This window comes from Phyllobates terribilis, unplaced genomic scaffold (assembly GCF_046119375.1).
Source record: "Phyllobates terribilis strain yellow unplaced genomic scaffold, ASM4611937v1 Scaffold_325__1_contigs__length_2139453, whole genome shotgun sequence".
NCBI classification, from domain to species: Eukaryota; Metazoa; Chordata; class Amphibia; order Anura; family Dendrobatidae; genus Phyllobates; species Phyllobates terribilis.
The window spans coordinates 228,039-240,942 of NW_027363085.1; the positions used below are offsets into that span (position 1 = coordinate 228,039).

The 12,904-nt window shown below is 44.7% G+C and overlaps 9 non-coding genes across 9 annotated transcripts; all 9 read left to right on the forward strand.

The window, feature by feature from the left end:
• The first annotated feature begins 95 nt into the window (after positions 1-95).
• On the forward strand, positions 96-286 carry LOC141221220 (U2 spliceosomal RNA). The gene has a single exon (XR_012289261.1). It is a non-coding gene; the product is annotated as a U2 spliceosomal RNA (small nuclear RNA).
• A 1,115-nt stretch (positions 287-1,401) lies between these two features.
• On the forward strand, positions 1,402-1,592 carry LOC141221221 (U2 spliceosomal RNA). Its single transcript, XR_012289262.1, has one exon. It is a non-coding gene; the product is annotated as a U2 spliceosomal RNA (small nuclear RNA).
• A 1,113-nt stretch (positions 1,593-2,705) lies between these two features.
• Positions 2,706-2,896, forward strand: LOC141221222 (U2 spliceosomal RNA). The gene has a single exon (XR_012289263.1). It is a non-coding gene; the product is annotated as a U2 spliceosomal RNA (small nuclear RNA).
• A 1,117-nt stretch (positions 2,897-4,013) lies between these two features.
• Positions 4,014-4,204, forward strand: LOC141221223 (U2 spliceosomal RNA). The gene has a single exon (XR_012289264.1). It is a non-coding gene; the product is annotated as a U2 spliceosomal RNA (small nuclear RNA).
• Positions 4,205-5,319: 1,115 nt separating this feature from the next.
• On the forward strand, positions 5,320-5,510 carry LOC141221224 (U2 spliceosomal RNA). The gene has a single exon (XR_012289265.1). It is a non-coding gene; the product is annotated as a U2 spliceosomal RNA (small nuclear RNA).
• A 1,115-nt stretch (positions 5,511-6,625) lies between these two features.
• Positions 6,626-6,816, forward strand: LOC141221225 (U2 spliceosomal RNA). Its single transcript, XR_012289266.1, has one exon. It is a non-coding gene; the product is annotated as a U2 spliceosomal RNA (small nuclear RNA).
• Positions 6,817-7,931: 1,115 nt separating this feature from the next.
• Positions 7,932-8,122, forward strand: LOC141221226 (U2 spliceosomal RNA). The gene has a single exon (XR_012289267.1). It is a non-coding gene; the product is annotated as a U2 spliceosomal RNA (small nuclear RNA).
• A 1,115-nt stretch (positions 8,123-9,237) lies between these two features.
• Positions 9,238-9,428, forward strand: LOC141221227 (U2 spliceosomal RNA). Its single transcript, XR_012289268.1, has one exon. It is a non-coding gene; the product is annotated as a U2 spliceosomal RNA (small nuclear RNA).
• A 1,115-nt stretch (positions 9,429-10,543) lies between these two features.
• On the forward strand, positions 10,544-10,734 carry LOC141221228 (U2 spliceosomal RNA). Its single transcript, XR_012289269.1, has one exon. It is a non-coding gene; the product is annotated as a U2 spliceosomal RNA (small nuclear RNA).
• Positions 10,735-12,904: the final 2,170 nt, after the last annotated feature.

Sequence of the window (12,904 nt, forward strand, 5' to 3'; positions counted from 1 at the left end):
AACATGTCTTCTTAACGGGAGTCCAGGAGCTCATCTCCACAAATGGACTTTTCAGGATCCTTGCGTGGCTCCGTAGTTTGAAACCAATTCTGGTTATCGCTTCTCGGCCTTTTGGCTAAGATCAAGTGTAGTATCTGTTCTTATCAGTTTAATATCTGATACGTCCCCTATCTGGGGACCATATATTAAATGGATTTTTAGAACAGGGAGATGGAAAAAGAGCTTGCTCTGTCCACTCCACGCATTGACCTGGTATTGCAGTATCTCCAGGACCGGTGCACCCCTTCTTTAATGCAGTTTCTAAAATCAGAAAGAATTGAATTCAATGTTTTTTGTTCATTTTGCTTGTTTGTCGGATTTTGGGATGGACTCTTTGGCTTTGCTTTTCTTCTCCTCATTGGATTTTTCATGTTCAAAGTTGCAGAAGCCAGATTACAAGCTCATTTTGGTTCAACTTCAGCAACTGTGCATTGCATTGCCATGTAATGTGATGCAATGCTATCTTTCTAGCTCTCCCTTTTTACTTCCTTTTGGATAAACAGACATATTAGGCAAGCATTTTGGAGCTTTCACCTAAATAACTACAGGTGGTGAGATAAGCTGCACAATATAATTGACCTTTCAGTATATTGTTGCACACACACCATCTATTTAGCAAATGCCCTTGTTATCAACAGCAGCCTTTTAAACTCACCTGAGCTAACAGGTATGTGCGCTGGTTACTCTGCTGCGCTTAAAATTTCTTTTTTGGTTTGCTACAATGCCTTTTCTGAAACGTTGTCTCCTTCTGCTGGAACACTGACTTCTTTCATTTAATGCCTGCAGACTATAAAAGAGAACCCAACCCAAAAAGTTTGGTTGATTAGTCTGTGGCATTCTGTTAAACTGTTGCTTATGGCGGTCTCTGTGAGCTTCTCAGCGACATTCAGCCAGCCAGGCATCCTGCCTGCAGTAGATGGAATGTGGCAATGGAACGCTGGCTGCGCGTGTCATAATAGGCTCTGAGCCTTTATATACCTGTGCACAGCAGCAGCCACCTTCAGTCTGCTGCTGGACAGCCAGCAGCAGCAGCAGCAGGAGAGGTATGTAATCAGGAGCCCTCCTGCTAAGGGTAGACAGCTGCTCGTTCCACCCCACCCCCCGCCTTAATTGGTTCTCCTCCCTTCCAACGGTGTTGAGGCGGGTGGGAACAGCAGGGGGTGAAGGTGCTGTGTTTAAAGAGGTGGAGTTATGCAGATCTAAAACGCGTGGATTGCAGCAGCAGCAAGCCGAAAAGTGCAGGCATGTAAGGGATCTAGAGGTTGACAACATGTCTTCTTAACGGGAGTCCAGGAGCTCATCTCCACAAATGGACTTTTCAGGATCCTTGGGTGGCTCCGTAGTTTGAAACCAATTCTGGTTATCGCTTCTCGGCCTTTTGGCTAAGATCAAGTGTAGTATCTGTTCTTATCAGTTTAATATCTGATACGTCCCCTATCTGGGGACCATATATTAAATGGATTTTTAGAACAGGGAGATGGAAAAAGAGCTTGCTCTGTCCACTCCACGCATTGACCTGGTATTGCAGTATCTCCAGGACCGGTGCACCCCTTCTTTAATGCAGTTTCTAAAATCAGAAAGAATTGAATTCAATGTTTTTTGTTCATTTTGCTTGTTTGTCGGATTTTGGGATGGACTCTTTGGCTTTGCTTTTCTTCTCCTCATTGGATTTTTCATGTTCAAAGTTGCAGAAGCCAGATTACAAGCTCATTTTGGTTCAACTTCAGCAACTGTGCATTGCATTGCCATGTAATGTGATGCAATGCTATCTTTCTAGCTCTCCCTTTTTACTTCCTTTTGGATAAACAGACATATTAGGCAAGCATTTTGGAGCTTTCACCTAAATAACTACAGGTGGTGAGATAAGCTGCACAATATAATTGACCTTTCAGTATATTGTTGCACACACACCATCTATTTAGCAAATGCCCTTGTTATCAACAGCAGCCTTTTAAACTCACCTGAGCTAACAGGTATGTGCGCTGGTTACTCTGCTGCGCTTAAAATTTCTTTTTTGGTTTGCTACAATGCCTTTTCTGAAACGTTGTCTCCTTCTGCTGGAACACTGACTTCTTTCATTTAATGCCTGCAGACTATAAAAGAGAACCCAACCCAAAAAGTTTGGTTGATTAGTCTGTGGCATTCTGTTAAACTGTTGCTTATGGTGTGAGCTTCTCAGTGACATTCAGCCATCCAGGTATCCCGCCTGCAGTAGACGGAATGTGGCAATGGAACGCTGGCTGCGCGTGTCATAATAGGCTCTGAGCCTTTATATACCTGCGCACAGCAGCAGCCACCTTCAGTCTGCTGCTGGACAGCCAGCAGCAGCAGCAGCAGGAGAGGTAATTAATCAGCAACCCTCCTGCTAAGGGTAGACAGCTGCTCGTTCCACCCCCCCCCCCCCGCCTTAATTGGTTCTCCTCCCTTCCAACGGTGTTGAGGCGGGTGGGAACAGCCGGGGGTTGAGGGTACTGTGCTAAAAGAGGTGGAGTTATGCAGATCTAAAACGCGTGGATTGCAGCAGCAGCAAGCCGAAAAGTGCAGGCATGTGAGGGATCTAGAGGTTGACAGCATGTCTTCTTAACGGGAGTCCAGGTGGCTCATCTCCACAAATGGACTTTTCAGGAATCCTTGGGTGGCTCCGTAGTTTGAAACCAATTCTGGTTATCGCTTCTCGGCCTTTTGGCTAAGATCAAGTGTAGTATCTGTTCTTATCAGTTTAATATCTGATACGTCCCCTATCTGGGGACCATATATTAAATGGATTTTTAGAACAGGGAGATGGAAAAAGAGCTTGCTCTGTCCACTCCACGCATTGACCTGGTATTGCAGTATCTCCAGGACCGGTGCACCCCTTCTTTAATTAGCAGTTTCTAAAATCAGAAAGAATTGAATTCAATGTTTTTTGTTCATTTTGCTTGTTTGTCGGATTTTGGGATGGACTCTTTGGCTTTGCTTTTCTTCTCCTCATTGGATTTTTCATGTTCAAAGTTGCAGAAGCCAGATTACAAGCTCATTTTGGTTCAACTTCAGCAACTGTGCATTGCATTGCCATGTAATGTGATGCAATGCTATCTTTCTAGCTCTCCCTTTTTACTTCCTTTTGGATAAACAGACATATTAGGCAAGCATTTTGGAGCTTTCACCTAAATAACTACAGGTGGTGAGATAAGCTGCACAATATAATTGACCTTTCAGTATATTGTTGCACACACACCATCTATTTAGCAAATGCCCTTGTTATCAACAGCAGCCTTTTAAACTCACCTGAGCTAACAGGTATGTGCGCTGGTTACTCTGCTGCGCTTAAAATTTCTTTTTTGGTTTGCTACAATGCCTTTTCTGAAACGTTGTCTCCTTCTGCTGGAACACTGACTTCTTTCATTTAATGCCTGCAGACTATAAAAGAGAACCCAACCCAAAAAGTTTGGTTGATTAGTCTGTGGCATTCTGTTAAACTGTTGCTTATGGCGGTCTCTGTGAGCTTCTCAGCGACATTCAGCCAGCCAGGTATCCTGCCTGCAGTAGATGGAATGTGGCAATGGAACGCTGGCTGCGCGTGTCATAATAGGCTCTGAGCCTTTATATACCTGTGCACAGCAGCAGCCACCTTCAGTCTGCTGCTGGACAGCCAGCAGCAGCAGCAGCAGGAGAGGTATGTAATCAGGAGCCCTCCTGCTAAGGGTAGACAGCTGCTCGTTCCACCCCACCCCCCGCCTTAATTGGTTCTCCTCCCTTCCAACGGTGTTGAGGCGGGTGGGAACAGCAGGGGGTGAAGGTGCTGTGTTTAAAGAGGTGGAGTTATGCAGATCTAAAACGCGTGGATTGCAGCAGCAGCAAGCCGAAAAGTGCAGGCATGTAAGGGATCTAGAGGTTGACAACATGTCTTCTTAACGGGAGTCCAGGAGCTCATCTCCACAAATGGACTTTTCAGGATCCTTGGGTGGCTCCGTAGTTTGAAACCAATTCTGGTTATCGCTTCTCGGCCTTTTGGCTAAGATCAAGTGTAGTATCTGTTCTTATCAGTTTAATATCTGATACGTCCCCTATCTGGGGACCATATATTAAATGGATTTTTAGAACAGGGAGATGGAAAAAGAGCTTGCTCTGTCCACTCCACGCATTGACCTGGTATTGCAGTATCTCCAGGACCGGTGCACCCCTTCTTTAATGCAGTTTCTAAAATCAGAAAGAATTGAATTCAATGTTTTTTGTTCATTTTGCTTGTTTGTCGGATTTTGGGATGGACTCTTTGGCTTTGCTTTTCTTCTCCTCATTGGATTTTTCATGTTCAAAGTTGCAGAAGCCAGATTACAAGCTCATTTTGGTTCAACTTCAGCAACTGTGCATTGCATTGCCATGTAATGTGATGCAATGCTATCTTTCTAGCTCTCCCTTTTTACTTCCTTTTGGATAAACAGACATATTAGGCAAGCATTTTGGAGCTTTCACCTAAATAACTACAGGTGGTGAGATAAGCTGCACAATATAATTGACCTTTCAGTATATTGTTGCACACACACCATCTATTTAGCAAATGCCCTTGTTATCAACAGCAGCCTTTTAAACTCACCTGAGCTAACAGGTATGTGCGCTGGTTACTCTGCTGCGCTTAAAATTTCTTTTTTGGTTTGCTACAATGCCTTTTCTGAAACGTTGTCTCCTTCTGCTGGAACACTGACTTCTTTCATTTAATGCCTGCAGACTATAAAAGAGAACCCAACCCAAAAAGTTTGGTTGATTAGTCTGTGGCATTCTGTTAAACTGTTGCTTATGGTGGTCTCTGTGAGCTTCTCAGCGACATTCAGCCAGCCAGGTATCCTGCCTGCAGTAGATGGAATGTGGCAATGGAACGCTGGCTGCGCGTGTCATAATAGGCTCTGAGCCTTTATATACCTGTGCACAGCAGCAGCCACCTTCAGTCTGCTGCTGGACAGCCAGCAGCAGCAGCAGCAGGAGAGGTATGTAATCAGGAGCCCTCCTGCTAAGGGTAGACAGCTGCTCGTTCCACCCCACCCCCCGCCTTAATTGGTTCTCCTCCCTTCCAACGTTGTTGAGGCGGGTGGGAACAGCAGGGGGTGAAGGTGCTGTGTTTAAAGAGGTGGAGTTATGCAGATCTAAAACGCGTGGATTGCAGCAGCAGCAAGCCGAAAAGTGCAGGCATGTAAGGGATCTAGAGGTTGACAACATGTCTTCTTAACGGGAGTCCAGGAGCTCATCTCCACAAATGGACTTTTCAGGATCCTTGGGTGGCTCCGTAGTTTGAAACCAATTCTGGTTATCGCTTCTCGGCCTTTTGGCTAAGATCAAGTGTAGTATCTGTTCTTATCAGTTTAATATCTGATACGTCCCCTATCTGGGGACCATATATTAAATGGATTTTTAGAACAGGGAGATGGAAAAAGAGCTTGCTCTGTCCACTCCACGCATTGACCTGGTATTGCAGTATCTCCAGGACCGGTGCACCCCTTCTTTAATGCAGTTTCTAAAATCAGAAAGAATTGAATTCAATGTTTTTTGTTCATTTTGCTTGTTTGTCGGATTTTGGGATGGACTCTTTGGCTTTGCTTTTCTTCTCCTCATTGGATTTTTCATGTTCAAAGTTGCAGAAGCCAGATTACAAGCTCATTTTGGTTCAACTTCAGCAACTGTGCATTGCATTGCCATGTAATGTGATGCAATGCTATCTTTCTAGCTCTCCCTTTTTACTTCCTTTTGGATAAACAGACATATTAGGCAAGCATTTTGGAGCTTTCACCTAAATAACTACAGGTGGTGAGATAAGCTGCACAATATAATTGACCTTTCAGTATATTGTTGCACACACACCATCTATTTAGCAAATGCCCTTGTTATCAACAGCAGCCTTTTAAACTCACCTGAGCTAACAGGTATGTGCGCTGGTTACTCTGCTGCGCTTAAAATTTCTTTTTTGGTTTGATACAATGCCTTTTCTGAAACGTTGTCTCCTTCTGCTGGAACACTGACTTCTTTCATTTAATGCCTGCAGACTATAAAAGAGAACCCAACCCAAAAAGTTTGGTTGATTAGTTTGTGGCATTCTGTTAAACTGTTGCTTATGGCGGTCTCTGTGAGCTTCTCAGCGACATTCAGCCAGCCAGGCATCCTGCCTGCAGTAGATGGAATGTGGCAATGGAACGCTGGCTGCGCGTGTCATAATAGGCTCTGAGCCTTTATATACCTGTGCACAGCAGCAGCCACCTTCAGTCTGCTGCTGGACAGCCAGCAGCAGCAGCAGCAGGAGAGGTATGTAATCAGGAGCCCTCCTGCTAAGGGTAGACAGCTGCTCGTTCCACCCCACCCCCCGCCTTAATTGGTTCTCCTCCCTTCCAACGGTGTTGAGGCGGGTGGGAACAGCAGGGGGTGAAGGTGCTGTGTTTAAAGAGGTGGAGTTATGCAGATCTAAAACGCGTGAATTGCAGCAGCAGCAAGCCGAAAAGTGCAGGCATGTAAGGGATCTAGAGGTTGACAACATGTCTTCTTAACGGGAGTCCAGGAGCTCATCTCCACAAATGGACTTTTCAGGATCCTTGGGTGGCTCCGTAGTTTGAAACCAATTCTGGTTATCGCTTCTCGGCCTTTTGGCTAAGATCAAGTGTAGTATCTGTTCTTATCAGTTTAATATCTGATACGTCCCCTATCTGGGGACCATATATTAAATGGATTTTTAGAACAGGGAGATGGAAAAAGAGCTTGCTCTGTCCACTCCACGCATTGACCTGGTATTGCAGTATCTCCAGGACCGGTGCACCCCTTCTTTAATGCAGTTTCTAAAATCAGAAAGAATTGAATTCAATGTTTTTTGTTCATTTTGCTTGTTTGTCGGATTTTGGGATGGACTCTTTGGCTTTGCTTTTCTTCTCCTCATTGGATTTTTCATGTTCAAAGTTGCAGAAGCCAGATTACAAGCTCATTTTGGTTCAACTTCAGCAACTGTGCATTGCATTGCCATGTAATGTGATGCAATGCTATCTTTCTAGCTCTCCCTTTTTACTTCCTTTTGGATAAACAGACATATTAGGCAAGCATTTTGGAGCTTTCACCTAAATAACTACAGGTGGTGAGATAAGCTGCACAATATAATTGACCTTTCAGTATATTGTTGCACACACACCATCTATTTAGCAAATGCCCTTGTTATCAACAGCAGCCTTTTAAACTCACCTGAGCTAACAGGTATGTGCGCTGGTTACTCTGCTGCGCTTAAAATTTCTTTTTTGGTTTGCTACAATGCCTTTTCTGAAACGTTGTCTCCTTCTGCTGGAACACTGACTTCTTTCATTTAATGCCTGCAGACTATAAAAGAGAACCCAACCCAAAAAGTTTGGTTGATTAGTTTGTGGCATTCTGTTAAACTGTTGCTTATGGCGGTCTCTGTGAGCTTCTCAGCGACATTCAGCCAGCCAGGCATCCTGCCTGCAGTAGATGGAATGTGGCAATGGAACGCTGGCTGCGCGTGTCATAATAGGCTCTGAGCCTTTATATACCTGTGCACAGCAGCAGCCACCTTCAGTCTGCTGCTGGACAGCCAGCAGCAGCAGCAGCAGGAGAGGTATGTAATCAGGAGCCCTCCTGCTAAGGGTAGACAGCTGCTCGTTCCACCCCACCCCCCGCCTTAATTGGTTCTCCTCCCTTCCAACGGTGTTGAGGCGGGTGGGAACAGCAGGGGGTGAAGGTGCTGTGTTTAAAGAGGTGGAGTTATGCAGATCTAAAACGCGTGAATTGCAGCAGCAGCAAGCCGAAAAGTGCAGGCATGTAAGGGATCTAGAGGTTGACAACATGTCTTCTTAACGGGAGTCCAGGAGCTCATCTCCACAAATGGACTTTTCAGGATCCTTGGGTGGCTCCGTAGTTTGAAACCAATTCTGGTTATCGCTTCTCGGCCTTTTGGCTAAGATCAAGTGTAGTATCTGTTCTTATCAGTTTAATATCTGATACGTCCCCTATCTGGGGACCATATATTAAATGGATTTTTAGAACAGGGAGATGGAAAAAGAGCTTGCTCTGTCCACTCCACGCATTGACCTGGTATTGCAGTATCTCCAGGACCGGTGCACCCCTTCTTTAATGCAGTTTCTAAAATCAGAAAGAATTGAATTCAATGTTTTTTGTTCATTTTGCTTGTTTGTCGGATTTTGGGATGGACTCTTTGGCTTTGCTTTTCTTCTCCTCATTGGATTTTTCATGTTCAAAGTTGCAGAAGCCAGATTACAAGCTCATTTTGGTTCAACTTCAGCAACTGTGCATTTCATTGCCATGTAATGTGATGCAATGCTATCTTTCTAGCTCTCCCTTTTTACTTCCTTTTGGATAAACAGACATATTAGGCAAGCATTTTGGAGCTTTCACCTAAATAACTACAGGTGGTGAGATAAGCTGCACAATATAATTGACCTTTCAGTATATTGTTGCACACACACCATCTATTTAGCAAATGCCCTTGTTATCAACAGCAGCCTTTTAAACTCACCTGAGCTAACAGGTATGTGCGCTGGTTACTCTGCTGCGCTTAAAATTTCTTTTTTGGTTTGCTACAATGCCTTTTCTGAAACGTTGTCTCCTTCTGCTGGAACACTGACTTCTTTCATTTAATGCCTGCAGACTATAAAAGAGAACCCAACCCAAAAAGTTTGGTTGATTAGTCTGTGGCATTCTGTTAAACTGTTGCTTATGGCGGTCTCTGTGAGCTTCTCAGCGACATTCAGCCAGCCAGGTATCCTGCCTGCAGTAGATGGAATGTGGCAATGGAACGCTGGCTGCGCGTGTCATAATAGGCTCTGAGCCTTTATATACCTGTGCACAGCAGCAGCCACCTTCAGTCTGCTGCTGGACAGCCAGCAGCAGCAGCAGCAGGAGAGGTATGTAATCAGGAGCCCTCCTGCTAAGGGTAGACAGCTGCTCGTTCCACCCCACCCCCCGCCTTAATTGGTTCTCCTCCCTTCCAACGGTGTTGAGGCGGGTGGGAACAGCAGGGGGTGAAGGTGCTGTGTTTAAAGAGGTGGAGTTATGCAGATCTAAAACGCGTGGATTGCAGCAGCAGCAAGCCGAAAAGTGCAGGCATGTAAGGGATCTAGAGGTTGACAACATGTCTTCTTAACGGGAGTCCAGGAGCTCATCTCCACAAATGGACTTTTCAGGATCCTTGGGTGGCTCCGTAGTTTGAAACCAATTCTGGTTATCGCTTCTCGGCCTTTTGGCTAAGATCAAGTGTAGTATCTGTTCTTATCAGTTTAATATCTGATACGTCCCCTATCTGGGGACCATATATTAAATGGATTTTTAGAACAGGGAGATGGAAAAAGAGCTTGCTCTGTCCACTCCACGCATTGACCTGGTATTGCAGTATCTCCAGGACCGGTGCACCCCTTCTTTAATGCAGTTTCTAAAATCAGAAAGAATTGAATTCAATGTTTTTTGTTCATTTTGCTTGTTTGTCGGATTTTGGGATGGACTCTTTGGCTTTGCTTTTCTTCTCCTCATTAGATTTTTCATGTTCAAAGTTGCAGAAGCCAGATTACAAGCTCATTTTGGTTCAACTTCAGCAACTGTGCATTGCATTGCCATGTAATGTGATGCAATGCTATCTTTCTAGCTCTCCCTTTTTACTTCCTTTTGGATAAACAGACATATTAGGCAAGCATTTTGGAGCTTTCACCTAAATAACTACAGGTGGTGAGATAAGCTGCACAATATAATTGACCTTTCAGTATATTGTTGCACACACACCATCTACTTAGCAAATGCCCTTGTTATCAACAGCAGCCTTTTAAACTCACCTGAGCTAACAGGTATGTGCGCTGGTTACTCTGCTGCACTTAAAATTTCTTTTTTGGTTTGCTACAATGCCTTTTCTGAAATGTTGTCTCCTTCTGCTGGAACACTGACTTCTTTCATTTAATGCCTGCAGACTATAAAAGAGAACCCAACCCAAAAAGTTTGGTTGATTAGTCTGTGGCATTCTGTTAAACTGTTGCTTATGGCGGTCTCTGTGAGCTTCTCAGCGACATTCAGCCAGCCAGGTATCCTGCCTGCAGTAGATGGAATGTGGCAATGGAACGCTGGCTGCGCGTGTCATAATAGGCTCTGAGCCTTTATATACCTGTGCACAGCAGCAGCCACCTTCAGTCTGCTGCTGGACAGCCAGCAGCAGCAGCAGCAGGAGAGGTATGTAATCAGGAGCCCTCCTGCTAAGGGTAGACAGCTGCTCGTTCCACCCCACCCCCCGCCTTAATTGGTTCTCCTCCCTTCCAACGGTGTTGAGGCGGGTGGGAACAGCAGGGGGTGAAGGTGCTGTGTTTAAAGAGGTGGAGTTATGCAGATCTAAAACGCGTGGATTGCAGCAGCAGCAAGCCGAAAAGTGCAGGCATGTAAGGGATCTAGAGGTTGACAACATGTCTTCTTAACGGGAGTCCAGGAGCTCATCTCCACAAATGGACTTTTCAGGATCCTTGGGTGGCTCCGTAGTTTGAAACCAATTCTGGTTATCGCTTCTCGGCCTTTTGGCTAAGATCAAGTGTAGTATCTGTTCTTATCAGTTTAATATCTGATACGTCCCCTATCTGGGGACCATATATTAAATGGATTTTTAGAACAGGGAGATGGAAAAAGAGCTTGCTCTGTCCACTCCACGCATTGACCTGGTATTGCAGTATCTCCAGGACCGGTGCACCCCTTCTTTAATGCAGTTTCTAAAATCAGAAAGAATTGAATTCAATGTTTTTTGTTCATTTTGCTTGTTTGTCGGATTTTGGGATGGACTCTTTGGCTTTGCTTTTCTTCTCCTCATTGGATTTTTCATGTTCAAAGTTGCAGAAGCCAGATTACAAGCTCATTTTGGTTCAACTTCAGCAACTGTGCATTGCATTGCCATGTAATGTGATGCAATGCTATCTTTCTAGCTCTCCCTTTTTACTTCCTTTTGGATAAACAGACATATTAGGCAAGCATTTTGGAGCTTTCACCTAAATAACTACAGGTGGTGAGATAAGCTGCACAATATAATTGACCTTTCAGTATATTGTTGCACACACACCATCTATTTAGCAAATGCCCTTGTTATCAACAGCAGCCTTTTAAACTCACCTGAGCTAACAGGTATGTGCGCTGGTTACTCTGCTGCGCTTAAAATTTCTTTTTTGGTTTGCTACAATGCCTTTTCTGAAACGTTGTCTCCTTCTGCTGGAACACTGACTTCTTTCATTTAATGCCTGCAGACTATAAAAGAGAACCCAACCCAAAAAGTTTGGTTGATTAGTCTGTGGCATTCTGTTAAACTGTTGCTTATGGCGGTCTCTGTGAGCTTCTCAGCGACATTCAGCCAGCCAGGTATCCTGCCTGCAGTAGATGGAATGTGGCAATGGAACGCTGGCTGCGCGTGTCATAATAGGCTCTGAGCCTTTATATACCTGTGCACAGCAGCAGCCACCTTCAGTCTGCTGCTGGACAGCCAGCAGCAGCAGCAGCAGGAGAGGTATGTAATCAGGAGCCCTCCTGCTAAGGGTAGACAGCTGCTCGTTCCACCCCACCCCCTGCCTTAATTGGTTCTCCTCCCTTCCAACGGTGTTGAGGCGGGTGGGAACAGCAGGGGGTGAAGGTGCTGTGTTTAAAGAGGTGGAGTTATGCAGATCTAAAACGCGTGGATTGCAGCAGCAGCAAGCCGAAAAGTGCAGGCATGTAAGGGATCTAGAGGTTGACAACATGTCTTCTTAACGGGAGTCCAGGAGCTCATCTCCACAAATGGACTTTTCAGGATCCTTGGGTGGCTCCGTAGTTTGAAACCAATTCTGGTTATCGCTTCTCGGCCTTTTGGCTAAGATCAGGTGCAGTGATCTACCAGTTGCTGCCTTGGCCTTGGCTAGGAGGTGCCCAGGGTACCCGGCTCCTTGGCCTGGGGGGATCGCTTTGTCTAACGGCAGGGCTTCACCCTCCTGCTGCTATTGGGGAGTCGGATTAGTCCCTGGGCAACGAGAGGCGATCATCGTGTCACCACACATAGCTGTGGGGGGCAGTTCTTTTGGAGGAAGAAGATGGAGTTGACGAGGAAGAGGAACTGTTTACGGTTCTATGTGAAGACGGAGTTAGAGGATTTTTCATTGGAGGAGAATCAGATCTTGGATATTCTGTTCAAGTATGGGACGATCATTGAAGAGGACATTTTTTGTATGCAAGAAATCAAGTTTAAAAAGGTATTTGACGTAACACTGAAGTCTGAAGAAAAGTGTATTTGTCTTCTCAAGAATTGGGAAGGAAAAGAAATTGGAGTTAATGCTCTTTTTGCTGGAAGGCCGAAAAAGGTGGTTATCTGTATGGATGACCCCTTTGTAGAGATGGAGGAAGTGATGGAGTTTTTGAAGCCATGGAGTATTTTGGTAAAATTCCAGAAGGACTACTTAAATAAAGTGGGAGTCTGGAATGGGAAGAGAAGTTTCCTAGTTTGGGAAAATGGACAAAATGAACTAAGTTTAGGAAGGATTGTTATAAATGGTAAATGTGGATTCAGTTATGTGGAAAATGGTAAAAGAAGAATTGATAATGGGAAACCTGGATTTTGTTATGAGGAAGGTGGGAAAAAAGAGGAGAAAGGGAAAAAGATATTTGAAGAATCGTTTGAAGATTGTAAAGAGAAAGAAGACAAAGATATACAAGTAGTTGAAAATAAGAAGGAGTTTGTGGGAGAGAAGCAGGAGTTCTCAGGAGTTGGGGACTCTATGTTTTGCAGACTGGAGAGAGTACCTAGAAGTAAAGACGTTAAGGAAAAAAAGAAGGTGGATGATAAGGGAAAAGAGAAAGTAATGCAGGATTGTGTTGATACAAGTGCTGAAGCTGAAGAAGATGAAAAGATTTT